The sequence below is a fragment of the Macaca thibetana genome, chromosome 11 (genome assembly GCF_024542745.1).
Source record: "Macaca thibetana thibetana isolate TM-01 chromosome 11, ASM2454274v1, whole genome shotgun sequence".
NCBI classification, from domain to species: Eukaryota; Metazoa; Chordata; class Mammalia; order Primates; family Cercopithecidae; genus Macaca; species Macaca thibetana.
Window position 1 is genome coordinate 125,448,588 of NC_065588.1, and position 26,922 is coordinate 125,475,509.

Here is a 26,922-nt window from a genome sequence, read left to right on the forward strand (position 1 = left end):
ATAACTAAGATCAGAGCAGAACTGAAGGAGATAGAGACACAAAAAACCCTCCAAAAAATCAATGAATCCAGGAGTTGGTTTTTTGAAAAGATCAACAAAATTGATAGACCGCTAGCAAGACTAATAAAGAAGAAAAGACAGAAGAATCAAATAGACGCAATAAAAAAATGATAAAGGGGATATCACCACCAACCCCACAGAAATACAAACTACCATCAGAGAATACTATAAACACCTCTATGCAAATAAACTAGAAAATCTAGAAGAAATGGATAATTTCCTGGACACTTACACTCTCCCAAGACTAAACCAGGAAGGAGCTGAATCCCTGAATAGACCAAGAGCAGGCTCTGAAATTGAGGCAATAATTAATAGCCTACCAACCAAAAAAAGTCCAGGACCAGATGGATTCACAGCTGAATTCTACCAGAGGTACAAGGAGGAGCTGGTACCATTCCTTCTGAAACTATTCCAATCAATAGAAAAAGAGGGAATCCTCCCTAACTCATTTTATGAGGCCAACATCATCCTGATACCAAAGCCTGGCAGAGACACAACAAAAAAGGACAATTTTAGACCAATATCCCTGATGAACATCGATGCAAAAATCCTCAATAAAATACTGGCAAACCGGATCCAGCAGCACATCAAAAAGCTTATCCACCATGATGAGTGGGCTTCATCCCTGCGATGCAAGGCCTGTTCAACATACGCAAATCAATAAACGTAATCCAGCATATAAACAAAACCAAAGACAAAAACCACATGATTATCTCAATAGATGCAGAAAAGGCCTTTGACAAAATTCAACAGCACTTCATGCTAAAAACGCTCAATAAATTCGGTATTGATGGAATGTATCTCAAAATCATAAGAGCTATTTATGACAAACCCACAGCCAATATCATACTGAATGGGCAAAAACTGGAAAAATTCCCTTTGAAAACTGGCACAAGACAGGGATGCCCTCTCTCACCACTCCTATTCAACATAGAGTTGGAAGTTCTGGCCAGGGCAATCAGGCAAGAGAAAGAAATCAAGGGTATTCAGTTAGGAAAAGAAGAAGTCAAATTGTCCCTATTTGCAGATGACATGATTGTATATTTAGAAAACCCCATTGTCTCAGCCCAAAATCTCCTTAAGCTGATAAGAAACTTCAGCAAAGTCTCAGGATACAAAATTAATGTGCAAAAATCACAAGCATTCTTATACACCAGTAACAGACAAACAGAGAGCCAAATCATGAATGAACTTCCATTCACAATTGCTTCAAAGAGAATAAAATACCTAGGAATCCAACTTACAAGGGATGTAAAGGACCTCTTCAAGGAGACCTACAAACCACGGCTCAGTGAAATAAAAGAGGACATAAACAAATGGAAGAACATACCATGCTCATGGATAGGAAGAATCAATATCGTGAAAATGGCCATACTGCCCAAGGTAATTTATAGATTCAATGCCATCCCCATCAAGCTACCAATGAGTTTCTTCACAGAATTGGAAAAAACTGCTTTAAAGTTCATATGGAACCAAAAAATAGCCCGCATCTCCAAGACAATCCTAAATCAAAAGAACAAAGCTGGAGGCATCACGCTACCTGACTTCAAACTATACTACAAGGCTACAGGAACCAAAACAGCATGGTACTGGTACCAAAACAGAGATATAGACCAATGGAACAGAACAGAGTCCTCAGATATAATACAACACATCTACAGCCATTTGATCTTTGATAAACCTGAGAAAAACAAGAAATGGGGAAAGGATTCCCTATTTAATAAATGGTGCTGGGAAAATTGGCTAGCCATAAGTAGAAAGCTGAAACTGGATCCTTTCCTTACTCCTTATACGAAAATTAATTCAAGATGGATTAGAGACTTAAATGTTAGACCTAATACCATAAAAACCCTAGAAGAAAACCTAGGTAATACCATTCAGGACATAGGCATGGGCAAGGACTTCACATCTAAAACACCAAAAGCAATGGCAACAAAAGCCAAAATTGACAAATGGGATCTCATTAAACTAAAGAGCTTCTGCACAGCAAAAGAAACTACCATCAGAGTGAACAGGCAACCTACAGAATGGGAGAAAATTTTTGCAATCTACTCATCAGACAAAGGGCTAATATCCAGAACCTACAAAGAACTCAAACAAATTTACAAGAAAAATCAAACAATCCCATCAAAAAGTGGGCAAAGGATATGAACAGACATTTCTCAAAAGAGGACATTCATACAGCCAACAGACACATGAAAAAATGCTCATCATCACTGGCCATCAGAGAAATGCAAATCAAAACCACAATGAGATACCATCTCACACCAGTTAGAATGGCAATCATTAAAAAGTCAGGAAACAACAGGTGCTGGAGAGGATGTGGAGAAATAGGAACACTTTTACACTGTTGGTGGGATTGTAAACTAGTTCAACCATTATGGAAAACAGTATGGCGATTCCTCAAGGATCTAGAACTAGAAGTACCATATGACCCAGCCATCCCATTACTGGGTATATACCCAAAGGATTATAAATCATGCTGCTATAAAGACACATGCACACGTATGTTTATTGTGGCACTACTCACAATAGCAAAGACTTGGAATCAACCCAAATGTCCATCAGTGACAGACTGGATTAAGAAAATGTGGCACATATACACCATGGAATACTATGCAGCCATAAAAAAGGATGAGTTTGTGTCCTTTGTAGGGACATGGATGCAGCTGGAAACCATCATTCTCAGCAAACTATCGCAAGAACAGAAAACCAAACACCACATGTTCTCACTCATAGGTGGTAACTGAACAATGAGATCACTTGGACTCGGGAAGGGGAACATCACACACCGGGGCCTATCACGGGGAAGGGGGAGGGGGGAGAGATTGCATTGGGAGTTATACCTGATGTAAATGACGAGTTGATGGGTGCTGACGAGTTGATGGGTGCAGCACACCAACATGGCACAAGTATATATATGTAACAAACCTGCACGTTATGCACATGTACCCTGAAACTTAAAATACAATAATTAAAAAAAAAAATAAAAAGCATTTCCTGCTGTGCAGGTCCGACAGACTTTGCCCCAGGTCACTGTACATTCCTCAAGCCCATTGAATTTCTCTAAAAACCATTTACTACCCCTCTAAAATCATCCACATTCTCCCATCTTCCTTTCCCCTAAGAAGATTGTGTCAGGTCGGGGGTAACCACTCTGCGATTTTCTCTCCATGCACGCTAATTAATTTTTATGCCATTTTCTCCTATTAACCTGCCTTTTTTGAGTTGGTTTTTTCAGCAAAACTTCAGAGGGCAAAGCAGAAGTTTTCCTTTGGACCCCTGCACTCGGCCAATAGAATTTGACAGAAGTCTGAGCTTTCTCGTGCCAGGTCATGAAAAAACTTCTACCTATGCTCCCGGAATGCTGGCCCTTCAGATGCCCCCTCACAGAAGCCAGCCTCTGAGTCATGGGAAGCCCAGGCCAGATTGAGGAGCCACAAGTGGACCCTTCAGTCCGCCAAGAACAACTACCGCTCACACGGGCGACCGTGTTGAACATCACCACAGTTCCAGCTCCCGGTGGCTCTATGTGGTCTGCGGGAAAATGAAGGAACACAGGAATTCTCAGCAGAGGCAGGGCAGGAAACCTTCTTCTATGTTCAGTCCCACCTTGGCAGAAATCTGCAATATACTGGAAAGGACAGATGTTGCATTCCATTAAAAGTGGGAGTGAAACCCACTTTGTTTTCTATTTTATTATTATTATTATTATTTTGAGACAGAGTCTCGCTCTGTCACCCAGGCTGGAGTGCTGTGGCACAATCTTGGCTCACTGCAAACTCCACCTCTCGGGTTCAAGCAATTCTCCTGCCTCAGCCTCCTGAGTATCTGGAATTACAGGCACCTACCACTACCCCTGGCTAATTTTTTGTAATTTTAGTAGAGACGGGATTTCACCATGTTAGCCAGGCTGGTAACTCCTGACCTCAGGTGATCCACCTGCCTTGGCCTCCCCAAGTGCTGGGATTACAGGTGTGAGCCACTGTGCATGGCCAAACCCATTTTAATTAGGTCACTGAAGGTCAAGGTGACCCAAGCAAGTTGCAGAAGACTTGGAGAGAGTCTGAGAGGCTGACGGGTTGGCTGACAGGCTGTGCCTCATGGTGATCTGAGGTCAGTTCAGAGAATCCCCACCGTGGGTTTTTATGTCTGACTGATGCAGTGCAGTCAGCTGAGGATGGCAGTGAATGTGCAGAACTTATCTTCCTGTCTTTCTGAGGACAAAGTTACTTTAGAAAATCATCCCGCCCAATTCTATCTTCCAGCAATGCTTGACATAGAATAAGGCCTCAATAATTTTTTTTCTTGAGTGAATGAAGGTATTGCCTATGTCTTATAGATGAGGCAGCTGAGGCTAAGTGACTTGGATAAGCCATCTTGCTGGTTCTGTAAGGTCTCCTGATGTAAAAAGTCTCATTAGTTAAGAAAACTATCATCTAAGACTCCCTTGGCCAGTAACTTCCTTTTATGCAAATAATAAAGGTCAATTTATAATTAAGCCTAAATGAAATGGAATTCAGATGCTCAGGGTCAAGTCCTAGGGGGAGGCACTGAGGAAATGACAGCTGTCTGGGGGCTGGTGGCAGGGATCGAAGCTCTGCAGCACCAGTGGGTGGCAGGGATCTAAGTTTTGCAGTGCCAGTCGGTGGCAGAGATTTAAGCTTAGAAGCGCAGTTGGTGGCAGGAATCTAAGCTTCACAGTGCCAGTTGGTGGCAGGAATCTAAGTTTTGCAGTACAGTTGGCGGCAGGGATCGAAGCTCTGCCACACCAGGCGGTGGCAGGGATTGAAGTTCTGCAGTGCCAGTCGAGGCAGGGATCTAAGCTCTGTGGCACCAGTTGATGGCAGGGATCTAAGCTCTGCAGTGCAGTCGGTGGGAGGGATCAAAGCTCTGCAGCACAGTTGGTGGCAGGGATCTAAGCTTTGCAGCACCAGGCGGTGGCAGGGATCTAAGCTCTGCAGTGCTAGTCGGTGGGAGGGATCTAAGCTCTGTGGCACCAGTTGATGGCAGGGATCTAAGCTCTGCAGTGCAGTCGGTGGGAGGGATCAAAGCTCTGCAGTGCCAGTCAGTGGCAGGGATCTAAGCTTTGCAGCACCAGGCGGTGGCAGGGATCTAAGCTCTGCAGTGCTAGTCGGTGGGAGGGATCTAAGCTCTGCAGTGCTAGTCGGTGGCAGGGATCTAAGCTCTGTGGCACCAGTTGATGGCAGGGATCTAAGCTCTGCAGTGCAGTCGGTGGGAGGGATCAAAGCTCTGCAGTGCCAGTCAGTGGCAGGGATCTAAGCTTTGCAGCACCAGGCGGTGGGAGGGATCTAAGCTCTGCAGTGCTAGTCGGTGGCAGGGATCTAAGCTCTGTGGCACCAGTTGATGGCAGGGGTCTAGGCTTTGCAGTGCCAGTCAATGGCAGGGATCTAAGCTCTGTGGTGCCAGTCGGCGGCAGAGATCTAAGTTCTGCAGCGCCCATGGCCCACTGGTTCACCCTGGCCGAGCCTCCAACAGACAGCCCCGTGCAGCTTCTTTGCTTCGAGCATTTGTCGATTTGCAAATTCTTGTTGCCAGTTCCTGTAGTATAAACACTCGTGATTTGATGCTGCCAACCCAAAGTCACCGAATGCAGAGTTGGGAAGAAATGTGCCACCATGGCTCTTGGTAGCTGGTATGACCAGCTCAGCGGTCTCCAGTTACTGGTGTCCCCACAATTCCCTCTTGTCTTTCTACCAGCACTTGAATTTGCAGCCCCTGGACATGTAAGCACCAAGCAAGGAGAGAATCAACAACCCCAGCTGGCTTCACATCCAGCATTCCGGGTTAGAGAACTGTCTACAAGAGGAAACTGAAACTCCTCATAGAGCTACACTCTGCGTTTCCCGAGGTTGCTTAGTTACTAAGCTGCAGATCTGGGGTTTGAAGGCGGGCTTTCTGGCGGAGGCTTTCTCACTCCAAGGTAGTTGCTTGTTTCATTACTTCATGCTGTTTTTATTTTTTCTACCTAGGCTGTGACAGTTAATTTATCAGGACAGTGAGATTCCAGGGACAATGGCATTTGTACTGATAGTGGAATCGTGGAAAGTAGGAGGAAAAATGCTGACAGCAACCCAGGTCCTTTGACGTATTTCTGACTATAAATAAAAACAATTAGATGCAAACAATATTTTTGAAAATATAGAGAAACCACCGGTCTTTTGGACTCCATGATTCATAATCCCCCGCTTCTCTGTGTAGATGATAAAATTTGTGATTCAAAGCTGCTGTTCTCTCTCTCTCTCTCTCTCTCTCTCTCTGTCTCTCTCTCTCCATGGAATGGAATGAAAATGGAAACAAGCCAGGTCCATGACAACCTAGACACCTGGGGAGTGAGATGGAGAACGTGGCAGAGATGACTCTTGCCTGGATATTTTTTAGTCCATTTCCCTCTGTGCTCTTGATACCTTTCTCATCCCCAAGGAGCACAAGGGAAAGTAAACAGAGGCTGCATTCATGAATCAGGCCAGTGAACTGGCAAATGAGTCTTGCATATGCAGAGACTCACTCTTCTCTTTCTGAGCCTGCTGGAAAAACACCTTTACCTTTAATCACACACATGCACATGCACATGCACACACATGTGCACACACTTATGCATGAACACACATGCATTTGCTTATGTACACATGCACACAAGCACATGCAGGCTCATGCATACACACACAATGCACACATGCACGCACACACTGGCATATGCACACATATGTACTCACACAATGCACACATGCACACACACTCACACATTGGCATATGCACACATGTGCACACACATGCAGGCACATGCATACACATGTACTCACACAGCGCACACACACGCACACACACTTGCATATGCACACACACATGCACACGCACACATGCACACACATACACACATGTATGGACAAAAATATAGATAAAGAGGAAAACTGGAAACCTCAAAAAATCTCTAAATGGACTGATGTTTCTTTTGCTACCAGGTGTTGAATTTTGTTTCTCCTTTTGCTAAAACTTTCTCTAAGCCTAATACTCCTTGGAAACAAAACCCACAATCCACTTTTGAAAACTACTGAAGATCTTTTTCTTTTCTTTGGGATCATAAAATATTCTCGACACTGAACCAGCTGCAAAAGTGAAGGTGAAGTTAATACATGCTTCATATTTGGCCCAAATGTCACTTTCCTATTTACAGCCCTTGCAACTTTTGCAGAATCAACGCTATGGTCTTGGGAAGATAGAGGCTGCATTTCCCAGCACACTTAGGGTAACCATAAGCAGAGTGTGGCAGCATAGGCCAACAACAATTACGGCATTTTGTTTTGTAGAAATGAGACACAGGAAGCATACATATCAGCACATTTACAAAAGTAAACATCGCGGACGGCAGTTATTATCTCTGGGCTCCAAATCCACCTTTCCATGCTCTGTTTTGTGACCCTCCAAAATCAGCTTATGTCTGATTTACCAGCTGTTTTCTTGTAGGCTCTTCCAGTAAGGGAAATTAGGAGGCCTCCAGGCTGGAGGAAGAGGAGGCATTTGCTCCTTCATCTCTTCTTCCTGGGCTCCTTGTCTTCTTGCTGTTGCCATGAGCATTAGGGCAGTAATGCTTCACCCCATAGCATCAGGTCCTTTCCTTAGCAGCAACTGGATCCAGTTCACAGTTTCTCCAGCACTTGCAGAATCAGTCTCATTTCACTCTCTCATGGACAATACCATCAGCCAGGCCATGCCACCACCTCGGAGGCCTGGCTTCCACACCCAGATGTGGAGAAGCAGCAACAGCTGAGCAGCAAGCTCTCCTCGGAGGGGGCTCCCAGACCCACAGGCCATCTATAACCTTCCAGGTTGGGATAATTCCAACCTTCTCTTTGTTCCTTCAGCACCAGGGATGGTGGCTGTTTTATGCATTAGGTTCCAGGGTGTCACCCAGGCCTCTGTTTCCCCTCCTGACCTCGTGATCTGCCCACCTTGGCCTCCCAAAGTGCTGGGATTACAGGCGTGAGCCACCACGCCTGGCCTAGTTAATCATCTTTATGCTAAAATCTCTCTGTACAAATGACTGAGGAAGATTCTGTCTCTTGGTTATACTCTCATGAATACAATGGAAACTGCCATTATCAGGTGCAGTCACCACACCTGAAAGATGTCTGTGGGCTTGGGAGAAGGTTGAGAATGACCAGACACAGATCTCCTCCTACTTCTCTTGCCTTCTTGGACATATTGGAGGAGGGCATGCTCTGCCTCCTTACGTGTGGTATGGGCATGTGGTGTGCTCTGGCCAGTGATGTGGGAGTAGAAGTGATGGATGTCACCTCTGATTGGAAACATTTAAGAGTCAGTGCACACTCTTCTTGTCTCCTTCTCCTACCCAGGAGGCCCACGATGTAGGTGCCTCAACATGAAGGCCATCTGGGATGCTAAGCCATCACTGCACAGGGAATGCCTGCCCTGGACAGTCACCACTGCTGTCTTTGCCTGAACAATAGAGGCATGTTGTGGAAGGATGCTGAGATTCTGGTGCTGTTTGTTACCTCAGCATCCCCTAACTGATCCTGACTGACTGAGATGGCAGGCAAGACCTTAGCTGTTTTGATGTCTACTGCATCATCTAGAACAGTGCCTGGCATACAGTATGCACACAAGAAAGAGGTGATGAATGAATGCATAAAAGTGAGAATTCATGTGGAAGAGTTCTAATAGGAGCAATGAAATGGCACCAAATTTCTGAAACTGTAACAAGAGAAAAATAAACAGAAAGTTTCTGAAAGCAGTGTTTCGCAGCCCTATCAGATATGAGATCTCCATTGCTTAATGAATGTTTTAAAGCTCCCTTTTTACAACGCTGAAATGGAATTCACAGATAATGTCACGTACATACAAGGTAATTTTACTAAGATTAATATAATGCTCTAACTGGATATCAAATCAAGTAAAAATGCATTTGTAATTTGATGAGACATATTTCAACATGCCATTTGAGCATGACCACATGAGAAAGCGCCTCTTCATAGTCATTGTAAATGCTGCAGATTGAATGCAGGTTGACACTTAGTAGCTGCTGAGGACATTTTCCAGTGTGGGGAACAACTCTCTATAAAGTTATAACGAAGACAAAATATTCCCTGATTAACCCTGAGTTTACAGTTGTGAAAAATTCATGGTTCTGATGTTAAACTACAGTGCAGATAACTACAGCTTCCCTTCTAGTTTGATGGGACATTTACAAGTTGTGAATAACACAGGGCGGTTTTTTTTTTTGAGATAGAGTCTCACTCTGTCACCCAGGCTGAAATGCAGTGGCACAATCACAGTTCACCAAAGCCTTAACCTCCTGGGCTCAAGCAATCCTCCCACCTCAACCTCTGGGTAGCTGGGACTATGGGTGTGCATCACCACACCTGGCAATTTTTTTTTTTTTTTGTAGAGATGGGGTTTCACCATGTTGCCCAGGCTGGTCTGGAACTTCTGGACTCAAGTGATCCTCCTGCCTCAGCCTCCCAGAGTGCTAGGATTACAGGTGTGAGCCACTGCACCCGACCAGAACACAGGACAACTCTTTGTCACAAGAGCCTGTCCTGGACATTGCAGGGCATTTATTACCCCTGACTTCTGACCATGAAATGCAAGAGTATGCCCTAATCCTTGTGAAAAATAATCAGTCCCGAAAATGTGCCAAACACTTCCACGGCTGTGGGGACAGTTATGTCCCTACTGAGATCTGTGGCTCTAAATAGAATATTCTATCCCTGAGGGTCCCTACATCACACACAGACCTTCCCCCATCTTAGTCCACAGGGGGCAGTGAGTCATCACATCGTGGTCACTGCTATTGCCTCACAGTGACCAAAGGGAGGTCACAGAGGAAAGAAGAGGAAGAGAATCCACAGCTTTCAGTGTGGACAGATGAGCAAAGAAGAGTGCATTTTCATTCACCAAGTCCTGGAGGTGCGGCAGGGTGGGACAGCCTGTGTGCCTTAGAGGGAAGAAGATGCTTCTGGAAATGTCACAGACAAAACATATTTCTCTTCCATGTGCATGGGAATGAGTCAGCTTCCTCTGCATGGCTTTCCTGTCTTCATCAACCCTCACCCTGACCTTCTGCCTGTGTGACTGCAATCAGCATAACGCAACAACAGGATGGCCCCTCTACATTCAGGAGGTCATCTACAGCCTCTTCCACGCTTGTAATCTCCTAGGTAATAGGAAATGGCCATTGTTGGCCCCTGTACCAGTGGATCCTGTTGGTAGAGGGTGCCCAAGCTTGACCCAGGTCATTGCTCCAAGGTGTCCTTCAGAAAGAAGGAGTGAGGGCTACTTCTTCCAGACTTGGACATCTGTGTGATTGGCAGCCTTCTGCCCAACTCCTGCTATGCACAACCTGCTCAACCATGCACAGTGGTTCTAGAAGATAGTTCTTGACTTGATAACAGTGAAAAATAATGTTGAGTTATCACACCACTGGCTCTTTTGCCAAATGCTTCATGGGCATTCTAACACTTTTCTGGAAAGAAACTGTCCTGGAAAGAAACTTTTCTGGAAAGAAACTGTCCTGCATTATATGTGCTGGGCTTCCCCTCTGGTTTTATGGTCACCCTGGCAGGCTGTGAAGCACAAGGCATTCTGGGACTTCTGCTTAAGATTTACTCTCACTCAGTATTTATTGACCAATAGGACCACCGACTCTTTCACTAGACACCATCTATCAAACTGCTTCAGTTCATCTGCTTCTGCCAAGGCACTCTCTGCGAGTTCCTGAGTAGGAAGCCTTCCTTGGCTTTGCAGACTTCTAAGGAAAGAAGTGACTTTTTCTGACTTCTAAGGAAAGAAGTCCCACCAACATCTCAAAGAGGGCAGCAGGTTGTTGGACTACGAGAGCAAGAGCTTGTCTGACTTCCAGTGACCTCACTGGAGTGTTTCTCAGCTCATAGACAAGTGTGGCTGGTGGTGCACACCATGACTTTGAAGGTGGATGAGCATAAGGAAGTTTAGTGCGGAGAATCTGAGACAGGCTCTGGAGCTGGATGTGTGGCTGTAGCCCTGTGGCTATAGTTGAGCAAGCTGCTTAATCTCTTCTTGCCTTAGTCTCCTCATTTGTAAAACTGAGATAATAACAGTACTTGCATTTTAGGGTTACTGTGATGTTCAATGACTTAATATGGTTGTAACAGTCCTTATTCATAAGAAGCTGGCATTCATTATGTTATGCATTAGCTATGAACATAGTTCATAGCTAACGCATAAAATGAACATATGTTCATAACTAATGCACATAATGAATGTCAGCTTCTTATGGTTTCATGGCATTACTACTAATGATGAGATAATAATACATCAGTACACGTATTGATAACAATACAGGTGGTCCTCAGATATGGCAGAAATCCTTATGGCTGGAATTCGGGAAATGGAGTCTGGGTAGTATATCCATAGCATGCGCTCAGTGGCTATTAGGCAGAGTTCATCTACCAGCATTTGGCAGCGTTTTTGTGCTTACCAACTGGTAAGGCAGTTATTTCCTAAGACTAGACTAATTCCTTGTTGCTGCAGAATATTCCCACCTCCCAGCATTTGGCGCTCACGTGCTGTCTCTCCTAAACGAACACCACCCGCATGCTGAGTATTACTGGCTGCTCCATGTCTACCGTGTAGTACCTAGAAAACTTCCTGAAAGCTTTATTTTCCTCCTGATTTTGGCAGGTGGGGCCTAGACAGGCTGCTTGCTTTATTTTCTGACCTGGTTTCTTGCTTGCATTCCTGGGTTTGGGGAGATGACTCATATCTCAAAGTCCTGGATAGTAGATGACGTACTTGCAGACGATGTCCCTGGTCCTGTTTAGGTTGTGGCTGTGATGTTCAGCAGAACGGAGATGACTCAGCTCAGGTAAATCACCCCCAGAGGCTGTGGCTGGCTCAGGTGCTAGGGAACATAATGAGCCGCTTGGTTCATTCAGACTCTTCTGTCTCCTCTGCCAATCCTGGGGAAGCACTCCCTGGCTCTTACACAGACACACTCAGATGTATGCAGTATTTCCCAAACTTCAGCAGTGCTCAATCTACATGCAGAATGACTGCCATACCCACACATCGTCTTGAGTTTTCAATATTTTGATTACTTTTTTCAAGACTTTATTATGAAAAATGTTAACCATAGAGAAAGATAAATTGTACAGTGCCCACTCATACCCACGGCCTCGCTTCCGTAAGTGACATTCTGCTGTGTTTGCTCTATCGCATATCTGTCCACTTCCCAGCTCTCTATTCATCTTCTTTTGTGATTCATTTCAAAGGAAGTTGCAAACATCTGTTTACCCCTCGATGCTCTAGACTGCATGCTATTAACTAGACTTCAATAATCAATTTCTTGTTTTATGTAAAAAACACAACTTTGTACCATTACCAGAGATGGAAGACGACTATCACCGAGCATAAACACAATTAACTCCTTTTAAATAAGGATAGTAAAAACACAGTAGTGTTAGCAGACACCAATAGGATGTGTTCAGAGCTTCCGAGGGAGGAAGAGACTTCAGGCCTGAATGGCCATGTGAGTTTTTCCTTCTAGATAAAGCTGAGGCATTGCTAGGCTCTGGATCTGGATGTCCTGGGTTAACATTGTTCCAGCTCCTTCACTCTCTGGCTGTGTGACCTTGGACAAGTCACTTAACCTTTCTGTGCCTTGGCTCCCTCTTCTGCGAAATGGGGATGGTGATCACGGGACCAACTTCACTGGGTGGTTTGAAGAGTAAATGAGTTAATACATACAAACTCCTTAGACTTTGCCTGCATGTAGCAAACATCCAATTCATGCAGTCACCCTCTGATATGGTTTGGCTGTGTCCACACCAAATCTCAACTTGAATTGTATTTCCCAGGATTCCTGCATGTTGTGGGAGGAACCCACTGGGAGGTAACTGAATCATGGGGGCTGGTCTGTCTTGTCCTAGTCTCGTGATAGTGAATAAATCTCACGAGATCTGATGGGTTTATCGGGGGTTTCTGCTTTTGATTCCTCCTCATTTTTCTCTTGCCACCACCACGTAAGAAGTGCCTTTCGCCTCCCGCCATGATTCCGAGGCCTCCCCAGCCACATAGAACTGTAAGTCCAACTAAACCTCTTTTTGTTCCCAGGTTTGGGTATGTCTTTATCAGCAGCGTGAAAATGGACTAATACACCCTCTCTCTACCAGCGGGTATAGTCTGATGAGGTCTATGCGGCAGCATAGGGTGGCAGCCATGGAAGAATGCTGTTTAAATGTCCCTTCAAGAGGGAGTCGTCAGAAGGAGAATAATTCACCACAGCCTCTGTCCTCAGGGGCCTTCAGAAGGCACCTGGTCAGTGTCCAAGCACAGCCAAGGTGCAGGGTGGCCGCTGGGACTCCATGCGAGGCTCCTCTATGGACAACCTCTGTGGCAGCACTTCCTGCTTGGCTGCCTGAGAATTCCCAGGGCTTCCTGCAGTCAGGCACTTCCTGCCCAGTTTTCCCTCCTTCCCATCCTCCTTTCCCAGGGACCAGACCTGCACTGCATCCTGAAGCTCAGCCTTCCTACTCCTGCTCCATATTTTCTTTATCCTCCACAACTGCAGTCCTCAATTAATCTCTGGTGCATTTAACTCTGTCTGCTTCCTGAAGATGCTCATGGATTCTGAGGATTCCCCACGTGCTGTGATGTGACAGTCAGGGGCAAGGGAGGAAAACAGCCAGCTCCACTACCTGTCTACCCTCCCTCACAACCGTTGAGAAAGTTCCCCATTAGAGATTCATTCTTTTGGACCATGAAGCTTTTTGATTCCTATTAACCTTGAGTTAATTTTCTGAGTTTTTTTGTTTGTAAAATATAACATATATACTAATGAACATCAGATATATAAATGGGTTGTATGAATAATTGTAAAGCAAACTGTGTACCAGCAAGTGAAACCATCATAACACACAGCCCCAGAAGCATCCACAATCCATGAATAATAACCCCCTCCCCATGAGGTGCCTAAGTAAGGAAAGAAGACGGGGAGAGGAGCTGCCAGGGGAAGGACCAAGGATGTACTCTGTGGCTCAGCCCCCTGGCTCTGCCTGGTCTCTCCTTGTTGGCACAGATCAGCCCGAGGGCCACACCGCACACCACGGGCCCATGACGCTCCATCAGAGTCACTGGGCGCTGGCTGAACAAGCACCTTCAGTGAGCTCTGGATTATAACACAGCTATGAAAAGAAGCTTGCCGGTGCTCTTCCTACCCATATGGAGAGATTTCCAGGGCAGATTTCAAAGTGGAAAAGTCAGAGGCAATACAGGAGGGCCTGTGTGCCCAGCTCCCACTGTGAAAACCAACCCAGTGTGCCCAGCTCCCACTGTGAAAACCAACCCAGCTGATGGGGATTCCTCTCTATTGCTTTCTAGGTTGTCGCTGCCCTCAACCTCCAGATGCAGCCCCCTGCCACCTTCAGGACCCCTGGCTCTCCCTTTGACTCAGTAGTGAAAGGGTTTCTGTGCTCAGAGGGAGTCCTTCAGGAATCTGTGCATAGAATGCCATAGTGCAGAGGAAAGTAAGTCTATGCAGTCGTATTTGACTTAAGACCTCCATAAGGATACATAGGGAAGCGACAAAACCTACAGGGAGCAGGGGAGGAAGAGGGATGGGGCTGCAAGCCAGGGGATGCCTGCGGCCACCAGGAGACAGGGGAGGCAGGGAGGATCCTTTCCCAGAGCCTCTGGAAGGAGCGCGGCCCTGCCCACACCTTGATTTGGATTTCTGGCCTCTGGAACCGTGAGAGAACAACTGACTGCTGTGGAAAGTGACTGAAGTTTGTGGCAATTTTTTACAGCAGCCCCAGAAAATGGAACAGCTACTAAGTGAGACTCCTCAGCCAGGCCAGAGAACGTGCATTCTGACGGACAGCTTCTCATTTGCACCGATCACCGTGAGTGCCTGATGGGTGGGCATCTGGCGCCCAGAGAAAGGGTTGTTCTATAATCCTTGCACTCCTAGAAATGAGTGCTTCTTACCAAGATGAAATCCACTCATTATTTATGAATGGCTCAGTTTTGATTTCATCTTCCAAGGTGGGTGATAACTGATCATGAAAACCTCGCTCCCTCTCAGTCTCTCAACAAAAGCCTAGCTTTGCCGGCTGCTTTGAGCTGGAGCGTCCTCTGCTTAATATCTAGCAATGCCAGACAGTAATCTTTACTAGGCTAACAGGAATGCTGTCCAAAATGTGCATTTCAAACACCTCATGACGTATTTGCAGGCCAGCATTACATATTTAATGTGTTTATCCAGTAAGGGTACCATCCCGGGTGGCACAGAGGTCTTGACCAGCAGTTGGGGTCCCTGGCACTCTTCATGATGCCCGTGTTTTGCTGCTGGTGGAGGAGGGTGGCAGTGTCAGGGCTAGAAAAAAGTCTGCTGTATCTCTGACATCATTCCTGGCTCCACAGCCTCTTTATCTGGTTTTCTACCCCTCCTGGAGATTCATGGTAGTCAATACCCTTTTAATAAATTGAGTAAGTTCAATTTCTGCATAAATCAGCCAGAGTTGCTTTCTATTGCTTGCAAACGAGGATTCTAACAGTGACAAAGACTGGGTATATTAATGAGGCCTGTCTGGATGCATTCTGGGGTGAATGTATGAAAAGTTGGGAAGGACAGGCAGAATCCTCAGGCTTTGAGCCCACGTAGGAACCAGGGTTTACACCTGTGCTGTCCAAGGTAGTAGCTGCTAGTCACATGTGGCTCTATAATTTTAAATTAATTAAAATTAAGTGGCCATGCATGGTGGCTTACGCCTGTAATCCCAGCACTTTGGGAGGCCAAGGTGGATGGATCACCTGAGGTCAGGAGTTCGAGACCAGCCTGACCAACATGGAGAAACCCCGTCTCTACTAAAAATATAAAAAAATTAGCCGGGTGTGGTGGCACATGCCTGTAATTCCACCTACTCAGGAGGCTGAGGCAGGAGAACCGCTTAAACCGTGGAGGCAGAAGTTGCGGTGAGCCGAGATCACGCCATTGCACTCCAGCCTGGGCAACAAGAGCAAAACTCCATCTCAAAAATAAAAAGAAATTAAGTAAGATTAAAGATTTACTTCCTCCGTTGCACCAGCTACACTAGGAGACTAGGAGTGCTCAGAAGCCACAGTGGCTGGGGACTGACACATTGGTCTGCACAGGTTGAGAACATCCCTGTCATCACAGAAGGTCCTGGTGAACAGCGCTAGCTTAGAGAATAAAAGAAAAAGCTCTCTTCCTTGTGACCCAAGAAAGCCCTGAACCTCTTTTTGCTGTGAGTGTGAAGGGAGAAGCCACCTTGATTCTACTGTGTGAAATATCCCATAGTCCCAAGGTTTTGCAATCTTTGTGCTATTGCTATTGAGGGAAGATGATGTAATGATGTATTAACTGACATGGTTTTCTTTTTTCCTCTGAGCCAAATGCTTTTACTTCTACTCTAAAGGTCTTCTTTCTGAAACCAGCCCAACTTTTCTCCCAGAGAGTATCATGGAACTGAACTTTCAAGATCACGGCATCTGGACATCGAGACAACAGAACCCTCATCCGGCCACCTGCTGCTTGCTGACCAATTCCCATATAAACCGCTAACTTCAGTCAGTTGGAGGGACGGATTTGAGATTTGCCTTCTGTTTCACAGCTGATGTCACCAGCAATAAAGCTTTCTTCCCTGGCAATACTCATTGTCTCAGTGATTGGCTTTCTGTCCAGGGAGCAGCCGGACTTAGGCTGAACCTCTGGTGTTCAGCAACACTCCCATTTCAAATAGTTAGAGATTCACCCACTCTTTTAATAAAAACCTCCTGAGAACCAACTATGAACCAGGATTACATCTGGGCTCTGGAGATACAGGAGGAAACAGAATGGAAACAGAAATGTCTGCCTTCATGGGGCTTACACACTGGGGAACAAATGACAATCGGTAAAAAGATACATTTAAAAAGTTGTATTAGCAACAGGTGCTAAGGAGAAAAATAAAGCAGGGAGGGGTGCTAAAGTGTTCTAGGGTGGAGAGTTTGTAGCTGTAGACCCGTCGGCCAGTGAAAACCCCACTGAAAAAGTGTCCTTTAAGTCAAGACCAGAAAGGAGACAGGAAGAAAGCAAAGTAAGTATTGGGGGCAGAGACAAGAGTCATCTCCTTCTGGGTGGGGAAAGGCCAGGCTGGGTGGTCTCTGTAGAAGGAGAGCAATACATGGCTTGGGGCATTCTTGGCTCTGACATTCCACAGACATTGATCTTGACAGAAGACCAAGGGGCCACTCGCAGCAAGAGTTCACAGCATGTAGATGAAATTGAGACTCTGCCAGCTGTGTAGGGGGTGGAGTGGACAGTAAGAGCTTCATCAGGAGGAGACCACCACCCACGCAAGCTCCAGGAAGTGCCTGGAGACCATGCATTTTCCCTACTGTGAGGGCCAAGGAACTGTCCTTTTCTGGCCTCAGGTGCAGACATCCCTCAGCAACAGCCAGTTCAATACCAGTTGTCCATGCATAGGAGGTACACCTGCCTGATACCTGGGGCTTCACCCAGCATTGCATACACTCTTGACCAGGGATCCTTGGATGAGAATTATTTGTTCCCTGCTCCCAGGGGACATAAGGCAATGTCTGGGGACATTTCCATTGTTACAATGGGGAGGGGGATGTTATTAGCATCTAGTTAGTAAGGACAGTGATGCTGCTAAACATTCTATATAATGCACAGGACAGCCCCCACCACAAAGAATTATCCAGCCTCAAATGTCCATGGTGTCAAGTTTGAGAAACACTTGCAAACTCCTTTCTTCCCTCCCTGCCTCCCTCCCTCCCTCCCTCCCTCCCTCCCTTCCTTCCTTCCTTCCTTCCTTCCTTCCTTCCTTCCTTCCTTCCCTTTCCTCCCTCCCTCCCTCCCTCCTTTCCTTTTTTTCTCATTTCTTCTCTTCTCCCTCCCTCCTTTTATTACTATAACAAAACTTTTAATTTATATTTATTTAACTTTTTATCGCATACAGCTAAGTGTACAAATCATGAACGTGCAGGTCAACGACATTTCATGAAGCAAATAAACTTACTTCATCCAGACCCACTTCAACAACCAGAACACTGTCATCCCGCCAGACGCCCCTCCCATACCCCTCCAGCCACTACTCTGGCTCTTATCCTCTGAGTAAACTCTAACCTGCTTTCGAATGTCACCACCTCGTTTTCCCTGCTGTTGACCTTTGGAGTCAATGGAATCACACCAGATGTATGTGTTTTCCTAGTTCCCTTTACTTAGTGGAATGTTTGTGAGATTGGTTCGCATTGTTGTGTGTGGTTGTATTTTGTTCCTTCTTGTTGCTGGATAGCATTCCATTGTGTGAATATATCACAATTTATTTGTTCATTTTACTATTTCTGGACATCTGGGTGTTTCCAGCTTCTGGCTATGACTGATAATGCTGCCATGAACCATCCCGTACATATTTTTTGATGAAGACACTTAGGCATTTCTGTAGGGTATATACTTGGCATGGAAAGGGTCACAGAGCTCATATACATCCTCTTTTATTTTCACTCAAGCTGCTTTATTTCTGCAAAAGTGCCCAGAGCCTTCTTTTAAAAACATGAACTTATCACATAACTACCAGTGACATTTCATGTCGCTATCCAGACATGGTCTAAAAACACACCAATTGTTTTCCATCGCTTTAGGATAAGACATCAAATTCTTAGCAGGACTCACAAGCATGATCTGGCTTCTGCTGGGATCTTTGAGCTCAGCCAACATGATTATCTTCCTGGATGATGCAATTCACCTTTTTTAGTTTCCTGAACTTGGAATGATGGGAGAGCATCTCTATCAAGACCCCAGGATGTGATTAAATCTCTGGGATGGAGGTCGGGTCTGGGGGAAGTAGAAGACTGTGGATATGAGAGAGGCGCTGTTTGTTCAAATGCATGCATCATGGGACTCAGTGGAATTGACTATAAATATCTTACTAAAGAGAGCTGGGGTCAGAACATATTCCTGTGTTATTAAATAATGATACTCGGAGTGTATGAAGTGGAAAGTATGTATCCTGCCATGATGAAGATATATTTTCAGATGCAGAAGAAAAAAGTGGGACAGGGACAGTGAGTCAGGGCTGGGTGGACACCGGGAGCCCCCAGGCACACTGGGCAGTCAGGACAAGTGAGCACTGCTCCCACACCAGTGGAAGCCAGGGCCCGGGATGCCTACGTCACAAGCTCCAGGCAGAGGAGACACATGGGCCTCACCTGGATGAGTGTCTGCCACTTCCTGGCAGGACTGGCTGGAGAAGTCAATTCAGGGCGCTCTCAGGGGGCATGTGGTGGTGGCCACACCTCCCCTTGGCTGGATACAGCCTTCTTGAGGATATAGAGGGGCCCTCACAAAGGGGACAAAGGGAGCAGTACTGGACACAGGCATTATTCAGAAACCACAGGCACACACTCTTTGGTTTTGGCTGAATTCAGGATAAAAATGCCTCTGCATGCCATCTGCAGAGAAATTCCCCCTCGCTGCCTCTTTGCAGGTACCCTGTGAGACTCCTGTCTCCAGCCAGGGCTTCCTCCAGAGGAAGACCTTACCCAGAGAAGTCTAGGGTTTATCTCCATCTATGGAGCTGAGAAGTTTCGCCTGGGGAGTCCAAGGTGCTCACCTGGCAGGTGAGTGGAAGAGAAACTGGTTAAAGTGGGAAGATCTGATGGAAGGTAGTGAGACCTTATGGCATGGAACATAGAGGGAAATGATACATGGTCACATCTCACTACTATTCTTCTCAGGTAAAGACAACAGCTGGCCAGTCCTTGTCATTTATTAGAGAGAAAGGCACATTAACACTGGAAATCTAAATCTGTATGCCCAGTGGAGAATGATAGTAATAAAAGCAAATGTTTAGAAAGACCCTGGGAAGAGAAAGTAAAGACAAGCCACAGACAGACTGGGAAGTAATAGTTGCAAACACGTATCTGATTAAATAAAAACTAGTATAGAAAACATACGAAGAATTCTTAAAACTCAACAATAAGAAAACCCAATTAAACAATGGGCAAAGATTTGAACAGACATCTTACCAAAGAATATACACAGATGGCAAATAAGCATAAGGAAGGATGCTCGGTGTTGTATATATCACCAGGGAATTGCAAATTAAAACAACAATGAGATGCTGTGCCGTTATATTCCTAGTAGAACAGCTACAATCCAAAATACTGACAACACAAAATGCTGCTGGGGTTATGGAGCAACAGGAACTCTTATTCATTGCTGGTAGGAATGCAAAGTGCACAGCCACTTTGGAAGAGAGTTTGGTAGTTTCTCATGAAGTTAAACATATTCTTGACATTCAACCAAGCAATTGTCCTCCTTGGCATTTACCCAAATGAGTTGAAAATTTCTTCAAAAAAATATATCTATACGTGAATGTTTAGAGCAGCTTTATTCATAATTGCCAAAAATTGGAAGCAACCAAGATATCCTTTAGTAGGTGAATGGATAAATAAACTGTGGTGTGCTATATAATGGAACATTATTAACTGATAAAAGGAAATGAATTGTTAAACCATGAAAAGACATAGAGGAACCTTAAATACATATTACCAAGTGTAAGAAGCCAGTCTGAAATGGCTATATTCTGTATTCTATATTACATTCTGTATATATTCTGCAAGACATTCTGGAAAAGGTAAAACTATAGAAACATTAAACTGATTGCTGGTTACTAGGGGTTCAGGGGGAGGAGTGGGGAGGAAAGAATAGATGGAGAAGAGGAGATTTCTAAGGCAGTGAAACTATTCTGCATTATATTATAACGGTAAATGCATGTCATTATGTATCAGTCAAGACCCTAGAATTTACAACACAAAGTGAACCCTAATATGAGCTTTGGTAAATACAAAAGGATCAGTTTAGGTCTGCCCCAAAAGCTGACATTTGGCCGGGCGCGGTGGCTCAAGCCTGTAATCCCAGCACTTTGGGAGGCCGAGGCGGGCGGATCGTAGGAGTATCCTTTAAAAATACAAAAAATTATGTCCCAGCTACTCGGGAGGCTGAGGCAGGAGAACGTGAACCCAGGAGGCGGAGCTTGCAGTGAGCCGAGATCGCGCCACTGCACTGCCTGGGCTTCCGTCTCAAAAAAAAAAAAAAAAAAAAAAAAGCTGACACTATGTTCCAGGCACTAATATAAGTGTTTTCCACATATCAGTTTACTTAATTTTCAAGACAACCCAATGAAGAAAGCATTATTATCATGACTATTTTTTGAGAGGCAACTAAGGCACAGAGACCTTAAGGAAATAGCCCAAGGCCAAAGCTGGGGCCCAGCCTTTCTACAGGGGCTGCACCTTTAGGCATTGTACGATCCTGCCCTGGGTATTCTAACTCAACAAGACCAGTAGGCTCTGAAATGATGATGTGTGATCTCAGACTCTATGGCAGTGAAAGGAAGTATACTTATAACAAAGACTACATGTCTCCTTTTAAGGGTTTTTTCCTTAATTCACAAAGCTTCGTCATATTTTACGAATGTTTCGTATTTGCTTTTAAAGTCTGACTACTTCACTGGAGACTTTGTTTTCCATTGTTAATTACTTTTTGTCATAAAAATGGGGAGCTGACATTAACTCATGACTAAAATGAAATTGAACAGCAGGAAGCGTGTGTGGTGACACGTCAGCCCCTCCTGTCCTGGCTAGAGCTCCCCAGCTCGCAACCTGAAGGTAACTGTTGCTACTGGTATTTTGTGCATCTGCCCAGAGAGAGTCTATGCATACACCAGTACTTAACCATATATTTTCTCCTTCTTTTGAAACATAATGGCCACCTTTGTATGTTCTGTGCTTTTCCCCTAAAAATACAGCTTAGAGATATTGCAAAATACTTCTCAATAAGTTTCAGGATTCTAACATTCTGAAGTCAAACATTCAAAACCATACTTTTGACAATGATAGCATACTTTTGACAATGATAGTTAGATAAATGGAAAATGGATACCAATTTTTCTTTAGACATAGGAGATGGAGATGAAAAACGTGGTGCTTTGAGTTATTACGAAACATCCCTCACAGCTGAGGTAGGAAGCTGCCTCAGGGCAGCCTCTACCAAGCTCTGCAGTACATGGTCTCCGGCAGCACCTGGTGCCCAGGATGTACCCCTCATCAGCCCCAGCGCTCCCTTGGAGCCAGGACTGTGTGCTCCTCTTTCATTGTGTGTGCCTTCTGCTTTGCTAGACTCCAGGGATGACACTGAGACAGCTCCAGTTTCCAGCGGCCCATCAACACAGGAACGGCAAGCTGGCCAGTGGCCCATTAAAATGGCACGTGTTCTACAATGCCTACATTTAGTGATCATCCCGTGGGACTTTTAGAGGGCATTGAATTAAACAATGCTACTTCCAATTAACATCAAAGCAAAATGTACCTGGCACTGCTGTTCTGATATCAAAAAAAGATCTTTAGTGAAATGCCCTTGAATGAATGGCCATGAAATGAATTGAATTCATTGAATGTCCTGGCCATTGCAGGCAAGAGTCCAAGTCTAACGGAGTGTGTTGCCTTTGCTGAAAGAGCGTTGGATGTGGCAGGGTGCTGTAGCTCACATCGGAGGGCACCTCTCAGGCCCTGGAGGGAAGAACTTCAAGGAAAGCACAGTGTGCCCATTTCTGCTGCTCAGCTACTCACATGCAGCTCATGTGTTCTTTCTCCAACAGACGGCCTTCTGCAGGGCAGATCTGATGCTCTGACAAATGGACTGTGCTTAGAAAGGCTTACCTGCCCCCGGAACAGCCTTCTCCAGAGAGGAACAATGACATCTATGCTGCCCTTGCCTTTTAAGCATTTTCCATGGGCTGTTTCATGAGAGGTGGTGGATAACACGACTAGGAGAATGCTGCTGAGACCACAGAAATGACAGAAAGAACTTCAGCTTGGAAAATCAAAACTTGGAAATGGAATTTCCTTTTTAAAATCTTTTTATAGATTTGGGGGAATGCATGCAGTTGGATTTAGGAGTACACATGGACATACTGTGTAGCACTAAGTCAGGGCTGTTAGTGCACCCATCACCCAAATAGTGTACACATCAGTCACGACACTATTCATAATGGCAAAGTCATGGAATCAACCTGGGTGTCCATCAATGAATGACGGGATTAGAAATCTGGTGTGTATGGACCATAGAATACTACTTCACCATAGAAAGGAATGAAATCATATCATTTTTCAGCCACATGGATGGAACTAGAGGCCATTATCCTAAGGAAATGGTGTTTCTTGACCAGGCCTTACACAAAGAGACTTAGTTGCCAAACCTGAAAGTGCTAGAATTAGGAGCCACCTGAGAGTCTGAAAAAGGTCATTTGGATCAATAATATTAATCCAAATTCAGCACTAACTAGAGCTATAAAAAGACCACACAATGTTAAAAAAATTTATTCCTCCAACAAATGTCTGATGAGCACCTCAGGGGAGTCAGGCGCTGTCCTTGGTACTGGAGATAAAGCAGTCAACGCTAGGGATGAAGTTTCTAATTTCAAGAAGCTGATGAAAGCTTAGTCAGGGAAACAGATGTAAATTCAACTAGTGGTGGGCTCTAAGAAAAATAAAATAGGGCGGCCGGGTGCGGTGGCTCAAGCCTGTAATCCCAGCACTTTGGGAGGCCGAGGCGGGCGGATCACGAGGTCAGGAGATCGAGACCATCCTGGCTAACACGGTGAAACCCCGTCTCTACTAAAAATACAAAAAGAAATTAGCCGGGCGTGGTGGCGGGCGCCTGTAGTCCCAGCTACTCGGGAGGCTGAGGCAGGAGAATGGCGTGAACCCGGGAGGCGGAGCTTGCAGTGAGCCGAGATCGTGACACTGCGCTCCAGTCTGGGCGACAGAGCGAGACTCCGTCTCAAAAAAAAAAAAAGAAAAATAAAATAGGGCAACAAACTGCAAAGGTATGAGGCAAGGGGTGCTGGCAGGAGGGGAAGGAGACATTAACCATGCCTGGCTAATTTTTGTATTTTTAGTAGAGACGGGGTTTTAACATGTTGGCCAGGCTGGTCTCGAACTCCTGACCTCACGTGATCCACCCCCACCCTTAGCCTCCCAAAGTACTGGGATTACAGGCACAAGCCACTGCACCTGGCCCACTAGTCAGCTGATTTTGAAACAGGGAGATTAGCCTAAATTATCCAGGTGGAACCCAGGGTCCTTAAAGTTATAAAGGGGCAAAAGAGTCAGTTGGGAGAGGAGATACGAAGATGGATGCAGAGTAGGAGTGAATAATTTTGAGAAGGACTCAACCCACTGTTGCTGGCTTTGAAGATGGAGAATGGGGCCCCCGAGCCCAGGAATGCAGATGGACTCTTGAAATTCAAAGCGGCGAGGAAGCACATCCTCTCCTAGGACCCACAGAAGGAAAATTCAGTCGAAGGAAAACCAATACAGCACTACACCACACCCCGGCCACCACGATACACCGACACAAAAAGTAGTGTGGAGGGATAAAGCTGTTCAAAAGCTGCGGTAAGCATCCAGGAGACATTTATGCTGGTGGTTTGGACATTGGACGAGCTATAGAGATAAAATAGGTTTGATACTTTTAGAGGTGGAGTCAACAAGAACTGCAGCTAGATTGGATATTGAGGGTGAAAGAAAGGGAGGGCTCCAGACTGAGCCTTGGGTTTTTGGCTTTAGGAAGTGGGTGGATGAGAATGGGCAGGTTGAGGGAGAAGAGATGGGTGGTGGGCTCATGGTAGCCAGCCGATTCTGGCCCTGTTCTTCTGAAGCAGCCCTAGAATGCAGTCGCTTATCTCCATGGTTTTCACCACTGCTGCAGAGCGATGCTGCGTGACCCGCCAGTGTGACTCCATGTGGGTGTCCCTAAGTTTAGATGACTTTAGTTTAATTGTGTCCTTGTTGTAAATTTAGCATGTGGGTCACATGGCCTACTGCCCTTCCAGAGCTCACATTCCATCCTTCCAGAGCTGAATATGTAGTCCTCATCTTCGGGCATATTGTACACACCAGACATACCAGATGCTGTTGGGGAAAGAAAGTGGGTGACATAGAAGGAAAGTAAAGTGGCTTAAAGGAGTTATTCTGCTCTAGCTGGGTAAAGAGGACATACTGGAAATGTCTTGAGGGTAACATTCAACGCTCACAACCTGGTACTACCATTGGTTTTGGCACCCGTGAATTTGCTGCTAGACACCATGAGCTCCTCAAAAGCAGGGACTCTGCCTGATTTATCTCTGTATCTCCAGGACTTGGTATACGGCATTCAATAGATGCTCAATAGATATCTGTTGAATGATCAAGTCAAACCCCAAGAGGGCAAAAACTGAGGCACCAGAAGCTCGATTCCAGAACATTGTTCCCATTATGCTCCCTGTGAAATCGGAAGTAGAAGATTCTATTCTCCTCTGTGCTTCGTAAGACATGAATTCCTTCTCATCAAAATTTACTTGATAATGGAGCATACGAAATAATAAACGTACTCTACATTTTCTTTTGTAGTGGGAATTATGCAAAATAGATTTGATCAGAATTTCTGTGTTTCTTACTTATTTGACGTGAAATATTGAAGTTAACATAAAACTCATAACGCATCATACCAAAGAAACATTGATGACAAACTGATTATAGTGAATGACTGCCAGGAAAGTACAGAGTATTTAAGATTGGTCACCTTGCATAAAAAACTTGAAAGACCCTGAAATCTTACAGCTTACATATAAGAAAGATACTTCATAGGTTTTTCTCAAATTTGAGGATAATCATAAAAATATGTAACATTAAAAATATGGAGTTATAAAGCAGAAAGGAACTTTTCTAAACTACCAATAATAAAAAATAAATTTTTGTTGACTATGCTAAAATAAAAAATGAGCAATCTTTCAGTTCTTTCACAAATAAAGCAGTTACAAAACCATGGCCATGACTGTTCAAAGCCAAACAATTTAGAAAAAGGTATTACATAGGTGGTTCAAGCTGTTACTTAATAAAGACATTGTGTTATATTTTATATATTTTGTGATGCCTCTCGAATTTTCCAGCTTTTGACAGTTTGTAATTTGTTGTTGATTTCTTTGTTCAACCTAAATAAATATTCAGTAATTCAGTGTACATAATTTTGTGTTTATTTTCTTAGACATGTGCCCCCAGGTGAACTGTAGAAGCTTTAAGTCCCATAGAACCTGGGTCTGCCTCCACCACATCCCGCAATTTCTGGGGATGCTACTCTCCTCCTCTTGGTTCTGTCTACGTGGGGTCTCCAGGGTCCATCCCAAGCCAACTCAGAAAACGATCCTTCGGTGATTTCCGCAAAGGATACTGTGATGGTTGACTTTATGTGTAAACTTGACTGGGTTAAGGGATGTCCAGATTGCTGGTAAAACATTATTTCTGCGTGTGTCTGTGAGGGTGTTTCTGGCAGAAATTAGCATTTGAATCAGTGGACTGAGTAAACCAGATTCATCCTCACCAATGCAGATGGGCCTCAGGCAGTCTGTTAGGAGACTGAATAGAACACAAAGATGGAACAATTAAAAAAGATAATACATGCATGTGGTAAAAACTATCCAACAATACAAAAGCTTGTGTATCTCTTTCTTTCTTTTTTTTTTTTTTTTTCTCTCTCTCTCTCTCCTTTTACTGGGACATCCGTCGCTGTCTCCCCTTGAACCGTGCCCCTCCTGCTTCTCAGGCCTTTGGATTCAGAATGCAAGTTACACCTTCAGCTTCCCTGTTCTCGGGCCTTTGAGTTTGGACCGGAACTCCACCACCGGCTTTCCGGGTCTCCAGCTTGCAGATGGCAGATCTTGGGACTTCTCAGCCTCCATAACTGTGTGAGCCAATTCCTATAATAAATCTCCCCGTCTATCT

General features: G+C 45.0%; 1 protein-coding gene, 1 long non-coding RNA gene and 1 pseudogene across 2 annotated transcripts in view; 1 reads left to right on the forward strand and 2 right to left on the reverse strand.

Annotated features, from left to right (window-relative positions):
• Window positions 1-26,922, reverse strand: part of LOC126930551 (protein FAM133B-like) — a 1,157,570-nt pseudogene that overhangs the window by 101,565 nt on the left and 1,029,083 nt on the right.
• The window catches only part of TMEM132D (transmembrane protein 132D), an 840,394-nt gene that overhangs the window by 29,120 nt on the left and 784,352 nt on the right, over window positions 1-26,922 (reverse strand). The gene's annotated exons all lie outside the window — the stretch shown is intronic.
• LOC126930556 (uncharacterized) lies at window positions 13,094-16,748 on the forward strand. Its single transcript, XR_007717623.1, has 3 exons — window positions 13,094-13,159; window positions 14,458-14,603; window positions 16,515-16,748. It is a non-coding gene; the product is annotated as an uncharacterized LOC126930556 (long non-coding RNA).